Here is a 17,009-nt window from a genome sequence, read left to right as displayed (position 1 = left end):
CCAGCTTGGCATCACTTGGGGCCTGGAGCCTGCTTTGGACTTCATGGGAGAAAGTCCTGGCATCAGATGACACACAGTTTGATGAGAGGACACCTACTTGTGTCAGGCAATCCCAGACCATTTTCCTGGCAGGAGCTGGAGCACCAACCCCCCAGCTCTGCCATCCAGCCCTGAGAGTAATTGAGGGGTGTCAGAAACAGGAGCCAGATTCTGGTCCTGGCTTCCATCACTGATCAGGTGTTTTATTCCAAGTTCTGGTGGTGTCAGGTGTACACCAGTCCCTGGAGTAGAGGCAGAGCTGGGTCAACCCACTTCATCTGCTGTTCATGGTCAGCTTCAGGCTTGGGATCCCTCTCACAAGGAAAATCCTGGTGCTGCACGGGACATGTAGATCCCAGTGAGTCCCAGTCAGATTTACAGTCAAGCAGTTTGGGCAATTACAGTGGAAAGGGGAAAGGGGAAGAGGAAAGGGAGGGGAGAGAAGGGGAAAGGAAAGGGGAAGGGAAGTGGAAAGCGAAAGGGAAGGGGAAGGGAATGAGAAAGAGAAAGGGGAAGGGAGGAAAGGCAAGGCAAGGCAAGGCAAGGAAGCTGTGGGTTAAGGGAGGGGGCTGATGGGAAAACCAAGGCTGAAGACAAAGATCAGTGGGGATTGAAAGACCTGGGCTTTAGATAAGCAGCTCCCAAAGTTAACTTGGAGGCCTTTGTGAGCACAAACCCAGAGCTCACTCTGCCAGGGACATCTTTTTAGGGCTGTCACACTCTGCCTGCCCTGAACAAGGGAATGGCACAAACACCCAGGAGACAGCAGAGGATCATCCTTCCTTGCAAGGAAGCCAAAGGCACAAGGCGCTCATTTCAAGCACACAAGCTCCCAACACCTCGAATGGTGTTAAGGGGTCAGGCACGCAGAGGTTTTTAATAATCTGGTCTTTGGAATAGTCCTTCTGTTTGTTCTGGATCTCTATTAATATCACCAGTTCCTAACAAAAGGTCAGAAATCCCACAGTCATCTGTCATCCTAGCAGAATCCATTACAGCGAATAAAACACTCATGGATCCAACTCACAGTGCTGTAAAGAGGGGGCAGGAAACCCCACGAACAAAAAGGACCCATTAAGAGATGGAGTGGGACAGAGAAGGGAAAACATCCAACCTGCAAATGATATCTCCTATTTCCCCACAGCCACGTCAGTGAGGGTGAGGCCTTTGGTGGAAATGACTCCTTTGCGGGAGCACTGAGCGATGCAAAACCTCCACAGGGACATCCCGTCTCGCACGCTGTACATCTCTGCTGTCATGGAAAAACCTGAAATAGCTTTTTGAAGACATCTCCCATTAAGTGTGCTGCCTCCAACAGATGGTCAGGGGATGGGGGGAATGGCCAAGCGCAGCTGAACCAGGGGAGTTTCCAACCCAATGGGAATATGCACAGATAGGAGGTGAAAAGGTGTATGACCCTGGGAGAGTGTTTGCAGAGGGTCAGTTAAATAATCCAGGTGGAATAAAATCAGCTTATCGTGATTAACTTTTAGCCTCAGGCGTGTCTCTGCACTACCACAAACCTACAGACCCCCACTGCCAAAACCCAGAGCATGAACATGGCACAGAGCCACCCCTCACTTGTCTCCCAGTTTGGGCTGTGAGTCTGTATCTCAGCCCTAGGGTTGGAGGCTCCCAGGACAGAGCAGTTGGCAGCCAAGACCAGCCAGGGCTGCAGCTTTCGAGACACGTTCCACAAACATCACTGTTTTAGGAAAAACATCGGCAAAGAGCGGTCACGTGTCCCACTCTGGGAGCTGAAGGCGTGAGAAGGGCTTAAAAAAAAAAAAAAATTCTATTCATTGAAGAAAAGCAATCCAGAAAGGAAACCAAAAAAGGAAGCAGTCCCGATGCAGATCCCCCCAGAGAGCTGTGGGGCATCCTGAACAGAAGAGAAATTTTGCACAACAGCATCAGCCCTGGCCCACACAAGCGTCAGTGGATGGGTGCAAGGTGCTGGTCTCTTGAGACCAGGGGTTCCCAGGATGGATTTATTGCACCTATTTTTGGCCTCATGCTGGAGCTGTGCCCTCTGCTGCTGGCACAGGTAGCCCCACTGAGGAACCTCTGCCTTCCTCTGATGCCAATGCAATTATTTCCTAAAATGCCACTGGCTGTCCTGCTGCCAGGATGGAGCATACCTGCAGCACATCTGATCCCCTGTCACTGCAACACAGCCTAAGGCAGCTCCTTGCTGTCTCTAGTCTTTTTCATTTTCATTTTTCTACGCTAGAACTGACCCTCTGCAAAAAGCAGCCTCCCCAGCAGGGTGGCAGGTGGGGCAGGTGTGCTGGAAAAACCCATTTTGCATCACGAGTTCATGCTTAGAACTAATCCAGAGACGTGGAAACACTGGTGTCTGGAAGTAGGGATGCCCAGCCCCAGAGTGGAGGCATCAAGTACCCACATGCCCAGCCAGCCCTGGTGTCTGCCCATGGGTAGCACTGGCTGGGGCAGAGTAGGGAGCTTCCAGGCCACCTCCATTCCCAACTTTTGCTGCTCTATGGCTCCTGGGTGGCAGCAGGATGCTCTGAAGATGCTCAGCTGCAAATACAGTACCAGAAGAGACAAAATGATGCCTGGCTTGTACATCTTCCATCTGTGCCAATTATCCAAGCCCAGCATCTATCGCTCTGTTTAAATACACAGCCCACCATGCCTTCCCTCTGCCCCAGACCCTTCTCGTGAGCACAAGCCAAGGTTTTCACCAGGAGAGTCCTCTGGAACTGAGAAAAGAGGTAGAAGGCTCCAAAAGAAACACCAGATGTACCAAGCAGTGAAAATGAGCCCTGCCACTGTGTGAGAAGGCACAGGCGTGTACAATATGTACATACTGAAAGCAAGAATATACTTCTCACTGTAAAGTGTTTTATATGCTCACCATCAGGCATACACCAAGTCAATGGATGCTGGCACTTTACATAAATATATGATGATGCACTGCTATATGTAATAAAAATCTGGAGCCCAAAATATGGAAGCAATTCAAGAAAATAGATCTCACATTTTTTTCTTTGTTACAGTTCGATTCTGACATGCTCTGATTAAAATTCAACATCTGCATGCATTTAAAATTAAAATATATAGGTATTCATGTTCTCCTCCTTCCACAATGTTTTACTGCTGCCTTTTTCTTCTTAGATATTAAAAACATTACATTATTTTATTTCAGATGTCTCAATATATTACACATCACCCTTTCACCTCAGAGCTTTGGTTCAAATCCAGCTCTTCGCCGAGGAAATAGAAAACATCTGAAAATATTTAGTAGTCTCATCTCAGTGTCTAATCAGAGTCTGCTCTGACATGACAAAACACAACAAACAAACTGGTTTGCCACAGATGAAAAATGTTTACACAAAAATACTCAGGAGTGTAAGAATGAATAAAGACATCTCTAACTGTGTTAAAGCCCACGTTGTTAAGTAAGAAAAAATGGTTTGCAGATAATCTGAGCTGCACCTGCCCCTCTGAAAAAAAAAAAAAGAAACAAAAAAAAGGCAGGTGATTTAAAGTCCTCACAGCCAAGCAGGTCTTGGCTGCATGTTTTTTTGTTATTCTAAAGCAGAAAGATGTGTCAGGCTACAGTGCAAATATTGTCCATGGGCATCACGGTCTGGAGAGCGTAAGTACCTCGTGATTTAGGAATCTCAGAAGAAAACTTTATTGCCAGTAAATCCTCCTGGACTAAAATATATGTACTTTAAGAGGAGCGAGCATAAATAAGCCTTTGTCTTTGCTGGGGAATTCAGCCATTTGGTGGGTGGCTGGGAGAGCAGCTGTCCCAATAGACTCCAGGTTGGCCACTGGAATGGGGCACAGCACAGCTCCGCTGTGACGGTTTTAGCAGGCAAGAGAAAGTGTTGGAGAGAATCAGCCACAGGGAGGAGCAGGACCTTCCCCCTGTACTCAGCAGCAGGGAGGCCTCACCTTGAATCCCTGGGGTCAGTTTTGGGCCTCTCATCACAAGGACATTGAGGGGTTGGAACGTGTCCAGAGAAGGGAACAGAGCTGGGAAAAGGTCTGGAGCAGCAGGAGCGGCTGAGGGAGCTGGGGAAGGCTCATTCCAGAGAGAAGGAGGCTCAGGGGGGACCTTCTCACTCTCTGCAACTCCCTGAAAGAAGGTTGGAATCAAGTAGGGGTCAATTTTTCCTCTCAGGTAACAAGTGATGGGACCAGAGGAAAAGGCCTCAAGCTGCACCAGTGGAGGTTTTGACCAGATAGTAGGGAAAAACTCTTCATTAAGAGGGTGGTCAGACATTGGAACAGGTTGCCCAGGGCAGTGGTGGAAGTGTTCAAAAAATACCATCCCTGGAAGTGTTCAAAAAACATGTGGATGTGGCACCTTGGACATGGTTTAGTGGTGAACATGGCAGTGGTTTACGGTTGGACTTGATGATTTCAGAGGGTTTTTCCAACCTGAACAATTCTATGACTTCATGATTCCAAAGCCAGTGATGGGAGAATCAACTGTGACAGTCCCGGGCCTGCACCCCCGTTCATTTTGCTGCCAGACTGGAGAGCAGAGAGTGAATGCAGTGCTCACAGGTTAGGCTGGGGACCATAATGGACTTGCCAGCTCCTTCCAACGCTTTTATGGAAATTGATGGAGGAGACACCATAGCAAGACATGTTCTGCCTGACTCTGGATACCTGGATACAGCCATTAGGGCTGCATCCCTCCCCCTGGGGTTTTAGTAAACCCTCTTCAACTTGGCTGATACATGGATACATACTTTCCTATGTGGCTCATTCACCCCCAGGCTGGGAAGCAGGGTCAGGCAAATCCTATCTTATATTAAGCGTTATCAGAACTCCAGCATGAGTAAAAAGAGTGACCAAAAAGATGGAGCAACAATTTCTCTGTACTTCTATGCTGCATTTACAGTTCCCACCTGTCCTGCCTGCAGCATTTACCTCATTCCCAGGCATGATCCCACCTTGGCTGTTGTCAAGTTGTGCCCCACAGACCTTTGGGGGAAGTGGGTCCATAAATTATTTCTAAGCCAAAGTTTTCCAACCTGCAGAAGCTGACAGGGACCTACATGAAAAAAAAAAATTAAAATTCCTTGCCTGGCCCATGAATATCCTACTATACTTTTTTTTTTTCAAGAAGATATTGTAGTATTTCCTGCCACAACAGCCAAATTAAATATGAATAGATTAACATGCTAACATTTCACCATATCCCCTTTAATGCAAAATAACATGTATCCCTTAATTCAATAAATTAGGGAGTATATTTTTTTAAGGGAAAAAGAATACCAGTGTAGCTAAGTCTTTGCAGATCTTGGCATGTCTACAATACACAAAGGACAGACCAAGGAGACATCCAACGACCATGCTGCCTCCAGAAGTCAGGCCTCAGCTCATAAACCTCTCTGGGAGGAAGGATCTCTCCATGTGGGCACGGGGCTCCTGGACACTCTTCCCTGCTGCATCCAGTCTGACTCTACTTCTGCTGGAGCACTGAGCTGGTTCCCATCGCACACACCAGCACTGGGTTTCTTGCCTGGATAGCAATTTCCTTTGCACATGACTTAGACAATACCCAGAGCATTTTCCATTATGGCTTTCTCTGCAGCACCCCTTGGTCTGGGTTTACATTTTATTGTCTGTGCTTCATTTTCATGCGCTTTCCCTCTGCTGTTGTGTTTTCCTTTTGCCCCCTGGCAAAATCTCTCTCTTTGCTCACCGTATTTGAATTCAGCAATGACACACAAGCTTGTTCACACTCCTTCTCACCTCTTTAACCCTGTTACAAACCTACTCCAAATTAATTCCCATTTTGAGATGTGAACACTGTTCCCATTGGCCATGTTGCCCTGCTATGCAGCATATTAGTAAATTATTTCTCCAGGCCCTTGATTGACACTGTTGAAAAGATACTTTTCATGTGTGTCAGTCTTTGTGGGGTGAAAATGCTTTTAACATGCCTCTAGGATTTACATGGGCTTCCCTGGCCTGCTGCTGCCAAGTTCAGATGCGGTTGGAGCATGTGACATTCTTTGTCCTACTCTTATTACATTTTCCTTTTCATCCAACCCTGCTACATATTTCATATTTTTCATATTTCTGCCCTGTGATGTAAAGAACAGCCAGGTGCTAAATGTGCCCTTGTCATGTCTGTCCACTCCAGCACGAACCTCTCAGATCCTGCTGCAACCACTGGGCTTTCTTCTTCCTTTCTTTTTTTTTTTAAATTTTGTTTTCTTTTCATTATTTATCTCCTCTTCTAATATTTTAGGACTCCGACTCTCAAACAGCTGAGCAGATGCCACGTGTCTGCTGAGCCAGAGCAAGAGACCACACGCGTTCTCATTGGGAAGGACAAACCCAAAGCACCATATGTTTCCTTCCATCCCAACGAGCAGAGATCAGGTCTCATTTCTGGCTCTGCGTGCAGCAGTCCGGCCCCAGAGCCAGAGCTGAGATGTTTCCAGGATGTTTTCCCTCCTCTGCAGACACAGCTCTTGCTGCTCAAGCTCTTGAGAGCTCCACACCACCCGAGCCATTGCCATACAGGCAACATCTCTGCAACCTTGTTAAAGAAGCCTTTCACAGGTCTAATTGAGGGCTGGGAGCCTCAGACTCAAGCTTGGGCAGGGGGAACAGAGGAAGAAAATATTATTTCACTTATAAAAGACTGAAACAGAAAATTGCAACAGAAATTACTGGGAAAAAAATGTCATGTTTCTCAGAAAAGCTATTGCATGCCCAAAAGTTGGTTTTACAAGCCCAAACTCCATTTCAAAACAGCAAATTCAGGACTGGTTTCCTAAGAACCCTCTCCAGGAATGGCATTTTATGGATTAAATGTATCATCCAGCATTTGCTAACTGCATATCCACTTCATTTAAGAAGTTGCTTCTTGAATAAAATGTAGTCTCTTCACTCTGGATGAACATCTGTCTTTAAACCGCAGCACTGTTTCTTCATTCCAAAGAAAGGGTTGGTCAACAGTGCAGCACCTCAACATTCGTGCTCAACACCTTTCCCACTGACTGGTCTGCAGTGGTCTCATGTGTTTCCCTGGAGCACACCAGGAAGCTACAAATATTGGTGCAGGCAGAGATCATGGTTTAAGCCCCAGAACACTAATTATTAACACCGATTATTAAACATCATCAGCAGACCGTAGACCAGGAAGGAAAGTCATGTTAACAGAAGTATTAAGGCACACGTGTTTGAGTTGCAGTTGATTATCATCATCACTTGCCAGTATCCAAAAATAATAAATAAAAAAATCACCTGTTTCTTTGGCAGGCAGCAAATGGAGATCTCTCTCATGTTTGTAGCAGTGGAGTCCACACTCAGATTGTTCTGCTGACGGAAATCCAACAGTCTCCTCCGTCACTACTGCGGGTAGAGGACAGGCCACCAATGGGAATAGTTTCACAATTCTTTTATTGGAAGCATCTGTAGAAACCATAAAACGACAACTACAACAACAGCAACACAAAGCCATGTTTTCTCACTTCTTTCCGAGCAAGGAGGGTGCCAGAGCGATTCCCCACCCTACCCACCCCCCCCCTGCATGGTGGCTTCCTTTGTTCATATTTCACTGCCTGCATCCAGCAGCAAGATTTATGGGCTGGTGCTGAGCTCGGGATGTGCACAGGACTGGTCTCCTGGGGCCAGGGCTTGGCCATGCAGAATGGGGGTGCAGAAAGGCTCCTGCAGCTTCAGGGAGGAAGGAATTGGAGGAAGGTTATTCCGGGCCAGATTCCAGCGCCTTCCACCAAGCAACAGCTCACCGAAAATTGAGGCCTGGTAGCTAATGAGACTCTTCGTGGAGAAATGTTGTCACTCCGTGTCTGCGGGGTGTTGCACCCAAGGACACAATGCCTGGATCTGGACCGATGTCCCCTGCACTCCCTTCCGGTCTTGGTCACCATCCCAGCAATGAGGAGCCCATTTATTTCACTGTCAGACCACTTCCCTACGACAAAGTGTTCCAACAGCACTTGCCAGCCTGGCCAGGAGCAGCGTTTTAGTGCCTTGAGCTCTGCTGAGACCTGAAGTGGGACCGATCAGAGTGGAGCCCAGTGGGGAGAGGGCTCAGAATGTTGGGAGGATGATTGTGCAAGAGCAGGACGTGAGACCCCAGGTGCACATCTTGGCCTAGAAACTTTCCCAGTATGGTTTTTGGTAAGTTACTACGTCAGTCCTGAGTCACCTTGCCCCAGCAAAAGGAGGATGTTGTGTTTCCTGACTCCTGACTGTTGTGTTTCAGGCTCTAGCAAGGAAGAAAGTCTCTTAATTTGTGAAGTGTGGGAGGAGGAGGCAGGAAAACAAAGCAGGGAACAAGACAACAAGCCAGTGGTATAGCCACTTAACTCTGCAAAAGCAGTGATGTTGTGAGCGCACAGCGTTGAACACATAAATATCCAGGGTCTGTCCAACATCCACCTCTGCACAAACCTTCAATGATGACCAAAATTCTATAGGATCAGAGCTCCAACACCTCTGGGCAATTGCAAAAGTGGGTCCTGTGTGTGCAAATTATAAGATTTTTTTTTTTTACAGTCCTGCACACGTGTGTGTTTTTGTGGTGCGTGTGCTCATGATAAGCCAATAAAAGAAACACAAGCAAAATACAGACTGGGAAAAATGTAACCTATTAAAGCCACACAATCTTTTTTTTTTTTCCCCAACCCTTGCTCTTTTCCAGTTTGTCTAAATAGACCTCCAGGCTTTTTCTCTTGGTTTAAGTGTGCTCTTCATGGATAGTTTTCAATGTATGTTAAAGTCTCTGGCTACTGCCAGTTCGGATTTTTGTGCTGCGCGTCTCGGCTTTCCCTTCTATTAAGACAAAGTGCTGGCACCGCTCTTTGACCAAGTGCATTGTTCATGGTACTGAGCAGCAATTTTCCATCTCCGACTGTCTTTGGGTTCACCCCAGGAGGAAGGGTGAGCCTGGTTTTTTAAGCTCTTGTTTCTCAGAGAGCAGCAACATCTGGAGCGCGGGGTGGGCTGCTGGCACGCCTCAGCGGAAAGGAATTCGGCACGGGGTGAGGTCTGCCCAGCTCCAGAGGTGTCACTGCAATCGGTTCTGGTGGCAGAGAAATAACGAAGCCCTGCATAAAACAGCACGAGGAGCACATTTCTGTCTATGCTGGGCTGCTCCGGGATTTTGCTTCTTCCAAAAGGGAGTCAGGAGGCCCGGGAACCACGTTGGTCTTGGGTTTTATCATCCAGAGCTATGTTTTCCTCTGTTACCACTCAGTGTTTTTCCACCTGGAGAAAACTTGTGTTTCCCTTGATGTCTAACTCAATGGGTTACTGACAGAAAGGCAGGTGTAGAGAATGAACTCTGGTACTTAATTTCAGTGCCACATTTAAAGTTCCTGAAAACCCATCCCAAATGCAGCTGGCCCCTGCAAGTCACAGTACAGAAACCACCTTTGGCTGCAGATGGGTGGCATGTGAAGTGACCAAAAATGTGGGCATCCTCCCTACCTCTGTTGGGTGTCATTTTGGTCAAGGTGAGGTGAGATGTCCTGAAACAAGCTGGTCTTTTGCCTTGGTACACAGACCCCCAAGATCAATACATGAGACCCTCCCTATGTCACTCCTCCACAGCTTCTCACCAATATGCTCCTTTTCCTCATGCTCTTACACATCCTAGCTCCCAATCTTTCCTCAAGCTGAAACCTTTTCCCTCTCAATGTTACTGGAGAGTCATGTGTAAGAGAAACCTTGCTGGATGGGGCTTTCCAAAGCAATGCTGAGAGACGGTAACTGAACACCACCCCACCCAAAATGTTTATGTCCCTGATCTCCATATGTGTTTGCAATTGTACTGCTGGAAAGAGCCCACCACCAGAGTGGAGATAAAAGCCATGCAGCATGCAACTCCTAGAAGTTTATTTTGGCTGCCAAGCCAAATGTGGAGATAGTCTCTAATTAGAAGTGTTGCCTTCTGCAACAGTGCAGAGCAGTAACAAGAGTGGAATTTGTGTGAAGCGTGCACTCCCCTCACATGGCTATGGTGAATTAAGCAAAAATGTCAAACTCAGACTGCAACCAGCAGACAAATTGCATCACATTACATGTTTACACGACACGGTAGCCTGGCTGTGGAGCGTTGGTGAGCGCGTGCTTCTCGAGAAGCGTTGATGGTGTTCATGCTAATTTGGGTTTAGACCCAGAAGAGCCTGTGATGTTCCCCTCTCCACCTTTTCAGATTACTGTGATGATGACTAAGAAAAGATAGTTTCTACTTAATGCCTATCATCACTTGGTTTTCATCCAGTGAACCCCAACAGCTGGAGTACACCCAGTCAGGGTATTCCTCGTTTGCTGCAGCATTTTTTTATTTAGAACTGACTTCTTCAGAGATGTTTATCCTTGCAGAAATATTTGCAAACATCATTAAATCAATGTAAAAGCTTTCTGCTAAAATAATACCTCTGTCTGATTTTGTTTAAAAAGCTTTAGGCCATCCTGTAATGTACCCAGAAATTGTACTTACCTATGGATGTCCAGCAGTTACAAAGACCACGCAGCTGAATGCATGGTAGCATGCTGCACCATCACAAATACACTGCATTTCTGACAGGAAGAATAATATTTTAAGGATTTATGAAGTTCTTACTGGGTCTGCTATTATATATGGACATAATCCTCACCTCAAAAGTCCTCTTTCCCACTTTTGTGTTTTCCTGTAGCAGAAGCCAAGCTTACCCCAACATCAAAAGAGTAAAAAAAAAACTTGAACAGAACCTCGTAGGAATTATATAAAAACCAATATTTTCTTATATGATGGCACTGTGACTTTAGGATAAAATGTTCCCAAGACCTACAAAACTTAGAAATAATTCCTCCATCAAATGCAGGTCTTTGGTTTGAAGCCTGGGGAACCAGACTTGCTCTCAGAAGGTGTGAAGCTCTTGATTTCCTCCTCTGTGCCAAACACTGTCAGTACCCCCTGCCCCTTGCCAGAGCACGTCGCTGCACACCAGGCAGGAAAGAAAAGCAGGAGTGAAAACAAAACTGGTCAATCCCTCTGGGTCCTTGGCTGGAGTTTCACGGGGTCAGCAGAGGCCAAGACACAACTAGAAGATTAATTTCTCTCCACCTGCAAGAATTAGTCTGTTTATTTAAATCAGCCAAAAAACCCCAAAACACCAAAACACAATGTTCATGTATTGAAACGTGCTCATACCTTTTTAAAAACAAGAGCAAGCCTGGTGCCTCCCAGGTGACCACATCTAGTTGCAGACTGAGTTTATCTCAGCTTGGTAACACCTAAGGCAATGTTGAAGCACTGTGTCTTTTCCAAAAATTGCCCCTGTGGTAGTTTGCTCTTATTTAACTCGAGTTAAAAGCTGTGCCTGAAACACCTGACTGTGAACAATTCTTCCCAGTGAAATCTTGTGGAAGCAGAACAAACAATTTTCTCCCTAATAAAAGCAAGACCTTCGAGACTGACGGAGCCAACAAGTTAATCAAGTTTCCTACTAAACAGGAAGTTGTGGGACTGTGGCAGGAGGAGTAAATCTGTGTTTTGGCTAGAGAGAGAGCGGAGAGGAATAATACAAATTAACCACTGGGGGGGTTTGTTTATTTGTCAGGAAAATACCCTTCAAATGTACCACTTTGGGAAATATCCCAAAGATAAGACTGGCAATAAAATGAAAGCAAGCTGCAGGAGCTTCAGAAAGAGGAAGGGTAAAGCCACCACAGGCATGAGGACCATTGTAATTAAACCAGTCCTACTATTAATATTTCTTAAGATTGCTACCACAACAGTTGTTATTACCACTAATTACAACTGCAGCAATACTTGCACTGCAGCAGGGTTTGACTCTTCTGCCCTGGGGGAGGATCCCAGTGTGTTGCTCAAACATGGAACAAAATTAACAGCCCCAACCCCAAAAGATGGTTTAAAATGTAGCTTACAAAGGAGAATAAACTCACTGCTTTTTCCATTCTCATCCATATAAACCAAGCTTCCACTTTCAAGGACTTGCACGTTCTCCTGTCATCTGATGGGCAATTAGTCCAGTGCATCTCACAATGGTGGCAGCAGACCAAATCAAGAAGAGCAAAAAAGTACAGACAAAAATGCAATCATGTCATTACTGGACAACGTATGACCACATTTTGCTTCAAGCTACCAAGCAGTGCTATGGGATGTGTGTATTCATGTGAAAATAAGCCCAACCAGTCATTGAGATATATACAAAATGGATGATTCATGATAATTGTTGCACTGGAATTGCTTGACAAAGAGAGAGAAGAAAGCTGTTGATTACCAGGCACCTCGAGAAAGACCGCAGATACAGATAAATTTAATGTTATGGTCACTGTGGACGTGCAAATTCCTGTCTGCAGACTAACAGACAGGCCTGTGAAAAGAAATGAAGAAAAGCATGCTCATTAGATCCAAAACAACTGGAAAAAGTTGCGCATCCACCAATTCAAAAAGGGTGGAAGTCACTGAGTCACAGCAGCTGAGACCGTTGAATAGGTCAATAACCAGCACTCAAAGGTTCTAATGGGCAGTGCACCCTTTCTAGCCTTAATCCTTTGAAATAGTAATGGCAGCAGAGGCCATAAAGAAAACACATAGATCATAGGCTAGTTTTGGTTCTTCAGCTCTTTGGGATTTATCTTCCTCAAAAAAAACCCGGCCTTATTGGACCCTCAGTACACTGGGAGACTTGAAAGTGTAAGTATTTGTTGGATCAAAATATGCATTACTTCAAAAGCATGAAATGCCTAGATATTGAAGGCAATAAATCTTCCTCTGTAAAATACATGCATATATAATTTATATGATAAGCTTAATACCGAGATTTTTAGCTTGGCTTCCAACAGACATGAGGTGCAGGCAATTATGTTCCCTAAGATCGAGTCCGTCTGTCCCCTCTCAGTCCCAAAGAAAATAACTTTTGAGCCCATTAGCCAATATCAACCAATTTTGGCACAGGGATAAAGGGTTTGAGGGTATTAAGTTCCCATATGCTCCGTGATAGTAGGTGGCCAGGTAGGAGTGGCAGACTCATTAGCACATGCCTTGAAGGAATGTCACCAGTGTAGACACAACCCTTTCTCAGACCACAGAGAGCCCAGAAAGACCTCACGAATGCTCAAATAGGGGCGTATGAACTAACAGCTTGAGTCGAAACCCACACCAAAACACAAGACTTGTTGATCTCCTGCTGGTGAATCCACCCCATTTCTCCTTCTCCTTTGGTCCCAACGGCCGTGGTGGTGCCTCCAGAGCACCTTCCCATCCCAATCCTCCACTTACTGCAGTCATTTATTCCCATTTAATGGGAGCCCCCATTGCATTTTTGTGCCTTAACTCATAACTGTCGGGCTATCTCCTAACATATGGAAACAATTCATTTTCTTTGTCATCGTTTGGATCTGAAACTCGGGTACTCTGAAATGTAACTATACATGAATTTCCCTGAACTAATTACATAATATTTATCCTATTTTCTTTAAAGTAATACTTGCTAGCTAAGAAATGAAGAACTGCATTGCTTATAATAAACTCTGCATGCTACATTGTAATCTAAACTGTACAGTTATATATGGTGAAGAACTAAAAGGTTTGAGTTATTCCCCTTGGCAAACATTTTTTTAAGGATTGCTTAAATAAGCAGTACAGAAACCAGATGTCATTTGGTAAGAGTATCTGAATGACCAAAAATTTGCTGTCTGGGTATTTTTTTTTTAAACTTTATAAAAACATGAGAAATTCTTTGGATTTATATCATATTTAGCAGCTGTGAAACAGTGCAAACATCTGTTTGTACCTATAGGGAGCTGACCTACGGGGTCCTCATCTCTTAATCACCAGGCAACAAGCTAGTCTCATATACATAGTTTATTGTTTTCTTTTCAGCTGCCTCCTGCACTTCAAAGTTTTTATACTCTCATGTTCTATTATCACGGCAAGAGGGACAGTTCATTCATTATAAGCCCAGATCTGTGCTCAACAAAATTGCCATAAAGCACCGTGGACACAGAATTGCCCTCAAACACAGCCATAAGAAGCTTTGAGTATGCTATAAAAATTGTTGCTTCCTTCTTTTTTTCCCCAATATTATTTGTTGTTGGTTTGCTGCTCTGGGTTTGTTGCGTTTTTGGGGTTTTTTTTAACGTAAAGGCTGGAAGAACAGAAGATGAAAAGGAACAGAAGTCTTTTTTTTATAGTCAGTCCTACTGTGGAAAGAGGAGTTGACAAGGCAGCTCCATGAGATCCCATACACCATATTTTTCTAGGTTTCCACAGTTGTCAGTTGTTATAGGAAAAGACTGCTATCTTCTAAATCCATACAGCATCCCAGTGACTGGAAAGGAAGTAAAATAAAGTAACTTTAGTGGATATCCCCTCCCAAAGAGGTTCTCCTGCTATGCCTATGTCCAGCACAAAGACTAAATAAGATCCCACCCTCTGTCAGGACTTCTAATATAATGCAGAGCATGGAGGGGAAAACAAATTTATTTGAGAAGGGTTTTACCCTGCTCATTACCGTGTTATTTAGACACACACACACTCCATCCTTCAGTGATTAAACCAGGAGTAAATTCTTCAGCCTCTGTGATAATCTCTCCCTTTCTCCCCCTAATGTACTATTGGCTTTGGGACCCCAAGTTTTATGCAGTGAGAGAAAGGTGCAAACAGTGGGGAAGAAAAGATTTGTGGGCCTTGGACATGAGAGTGGAATCGGCACTCCCAGATATACTGTGAGAGCTTAAACCATACCCTGAACTAAGTCTGAAAACAAATGGGGAAACACTGTATGATTCCATCCCATTACAGTACAAATAAATCATTCCTGGAAATCTAAAACAAATGGCCCAAGTTCAGCTCTATGGATGATCCAAATGCAAAAAAGCTGCTAATTCTAAAAGGCAGATGCAAGTAACCAATTAAGAATGCAGTAGGAAAAAAAAATAAAAAAAATTAAGGAGTGCAACTTGCTTAGCAGGAAGATGTTAAGGCCACAGAAGTGGGTCTTCCAATCACCTTTTTTGGTATTCCTGAGCAAGCATTCTTTTTTGCTTACGTTAATATGGAATGTATTATGACAACGTTCTTATGGATATCCATGCCTTTTGTCTATCAGTACTTGCAGATACATTCAAAACAGCTGCAAATATTTTTTAAATTATGTAAAAGTCCCAAACACTTTGAAAAGAATATTAATATCCCTTTAAAACAGCAGTGTGTTATATTAAATTAAAGATAGGAATTTAGAGAACAAAAAAACCCCCGTTGTTAGCATTAACATTTTCACTGCTTTCGAATGCAGTCATCTCAGATAAGGCTTAGAATTATTTTGGTTAAATTTGAAAGCGTTATGGTGTTTGCACATTTAGGCGACAAAGCACATAATCACACTTAAGAGATTACAAGGAAAGGTTTGTCTTCTCAAGGCTCAGCTGGTTTTTTACAACTATTTAAAAAGATACATGAATTTTTTTATGTAGCACCTCTTCCTCCAGTTTTACTTCTTTTCAATCTGCAGATCATCAGAGCTGCAGTCCCATTCCTAGGGCAGACAGAGATGCTAATTCTCTTGGTGCTGCTTCCTCACTCTTTGTCTCTGCAGCTATAATAATTTAAAAAAAAAAAAAATTAAAAAATTTTTAAAAAATTACCTTGGAGGGGTTTTCAGAAGGGATCTGGCAAGGGGAGATATCAATTCTTGGAATGAACATCTCAACTATCTTCCAGTGATGGCCTTTTCACATCCATGACAAGGAAGTTGGCAGCAGGCAGGGAAGTTATGTGGCATGAGTGGATCTTTCTGTCCCCTCTGTTTTCCTCTCTTGAGGAAAGAAAAAAAACTAATTAGTGCTTTTCCCTGGCCATAGGAGCAATGCCACAGCAAAAGGAGCATTGACCTTACCAGAAGATTACTGTAAAAACACCACAGGAAGGTGCTGATGATCAATGGGTCTCCAAGTCCAGGCGTAATTTCTTACAAATCCTGGCCAAGGGGGAGAATGAGAACCTTCTACCGTCATCACACCCTTCCACATGGCATTTTTGGGGAATATATGCTCTGCAAAGGCAGGAGGACTTGTGACTTGAGTCCAGCAGAAAAGAGAAGGGACTGTGATAAAGCATCCAGAAGAGCTCAAACACCACACTCTGAAATGGTCTCACAAAACCGCGTGTACGGGAAAATGACCGAAACTTGGAAAACCATTTCCTGGCTCTCGGGTCAACCACTATTTTTAATTTTAGGAGACACCCATTACATAACTTGGATGTAGCACAGGCTCCTTGAGTGAGTGCTTTCCTGCATTTCTTCTGGCTGTTTCTTTTCTCATGGACTGCAACATCATGTCTTCTGGTCGTGTGTGTGTGCAGCTCCACTTTCTCCCTCCCAGTGTGGACTAATGACATGTCAAAGACCAGGGAGGATGGGCCAAAAAGGAAAGAATAAAGCTGATTCCATCGGCTAACTCCTTTAGTTACGACTTGTGTACTGTTGTTCCTTTCTCTTTTTTTAATAAATACAAATTTCATGTCCCATAAATAACATTGTGTTTGTCAGCTCACTCACAGAATAATCAACAGTTAGTGCATGAGACTTTTCAGCACAACAAAATAAGCTTAGTGTTTACTCTTCCCAGAGATACCTATGAATTCTCCACTTCATTTTGTTCCTACCTAAAATACCAGCTATATTCTCCCAAAAACTAACCAGTGACTTGATTGCAGGCAGCTGAGTGACTTTGAAACTTTTGGAAACAACACCTTGTCCTAAATAGTTCCCACATCTGTGAGGCTCCCTTATCACTTGGTGAATCAGGATACTGGTCAGAAACTGCATGCACTGCTTGGATGTCTCAAAGTACTAGTTCCTTGCTCAGGCTTCATATTTTTTGGAGCAACTTTGGGATATAACTGGCTTGGTGGTCAGCTCAGGTTATACTTATCTTTGTTAAAAACATGGAAAATTTTCAGTTTATCCATGTTGAAATATCAG

At 44.3% G+C, this 17,009-nt stretch overlaps 1 long non-coding RNA gene across 1 annotated transcript; it reads right to left on the bottom strand.

Annotated features, from left to right (window-relative positions):
* Positions 1-11,976: 11,976 nt before the first annotated feature.
* LOC113956265 lies at positions 11,977-16,330 on the bottom strand. Its single transcript, XR_003530789.1, has 3 exons — positions 15,921-16,330; positions 15,670-15,839; positions 11,977-12,395 (listed from the first exon to the last, which is right to left on the bottom strand). It is a non-coding gene; the product is annotated as an uncharacterized LOC113956265 (long non-coding RNA).
* Positions 16,331-17,009: the final 679 nt, after the last annotated feature.

The sequence above is a fragment of the Corapipo altera genome, unplaced genomic scaffold, assembly GCF_003945725.1.
Source record: "Corapipo altera isolate COAL_440 unplaced genomic scaffold, ASM394572v1 169, whole genome shotgun sequence".
Classification (NCBI taxonomy): domain Eukaryota; kingdom Metazoa; phylum Chordata; class Aves; order Passeriformes; family Pipridae; genus Corapipo; species Corapipo altera.
This window is presented reverse-complemented; position numbering and strand designations above follow the sequence as displayed.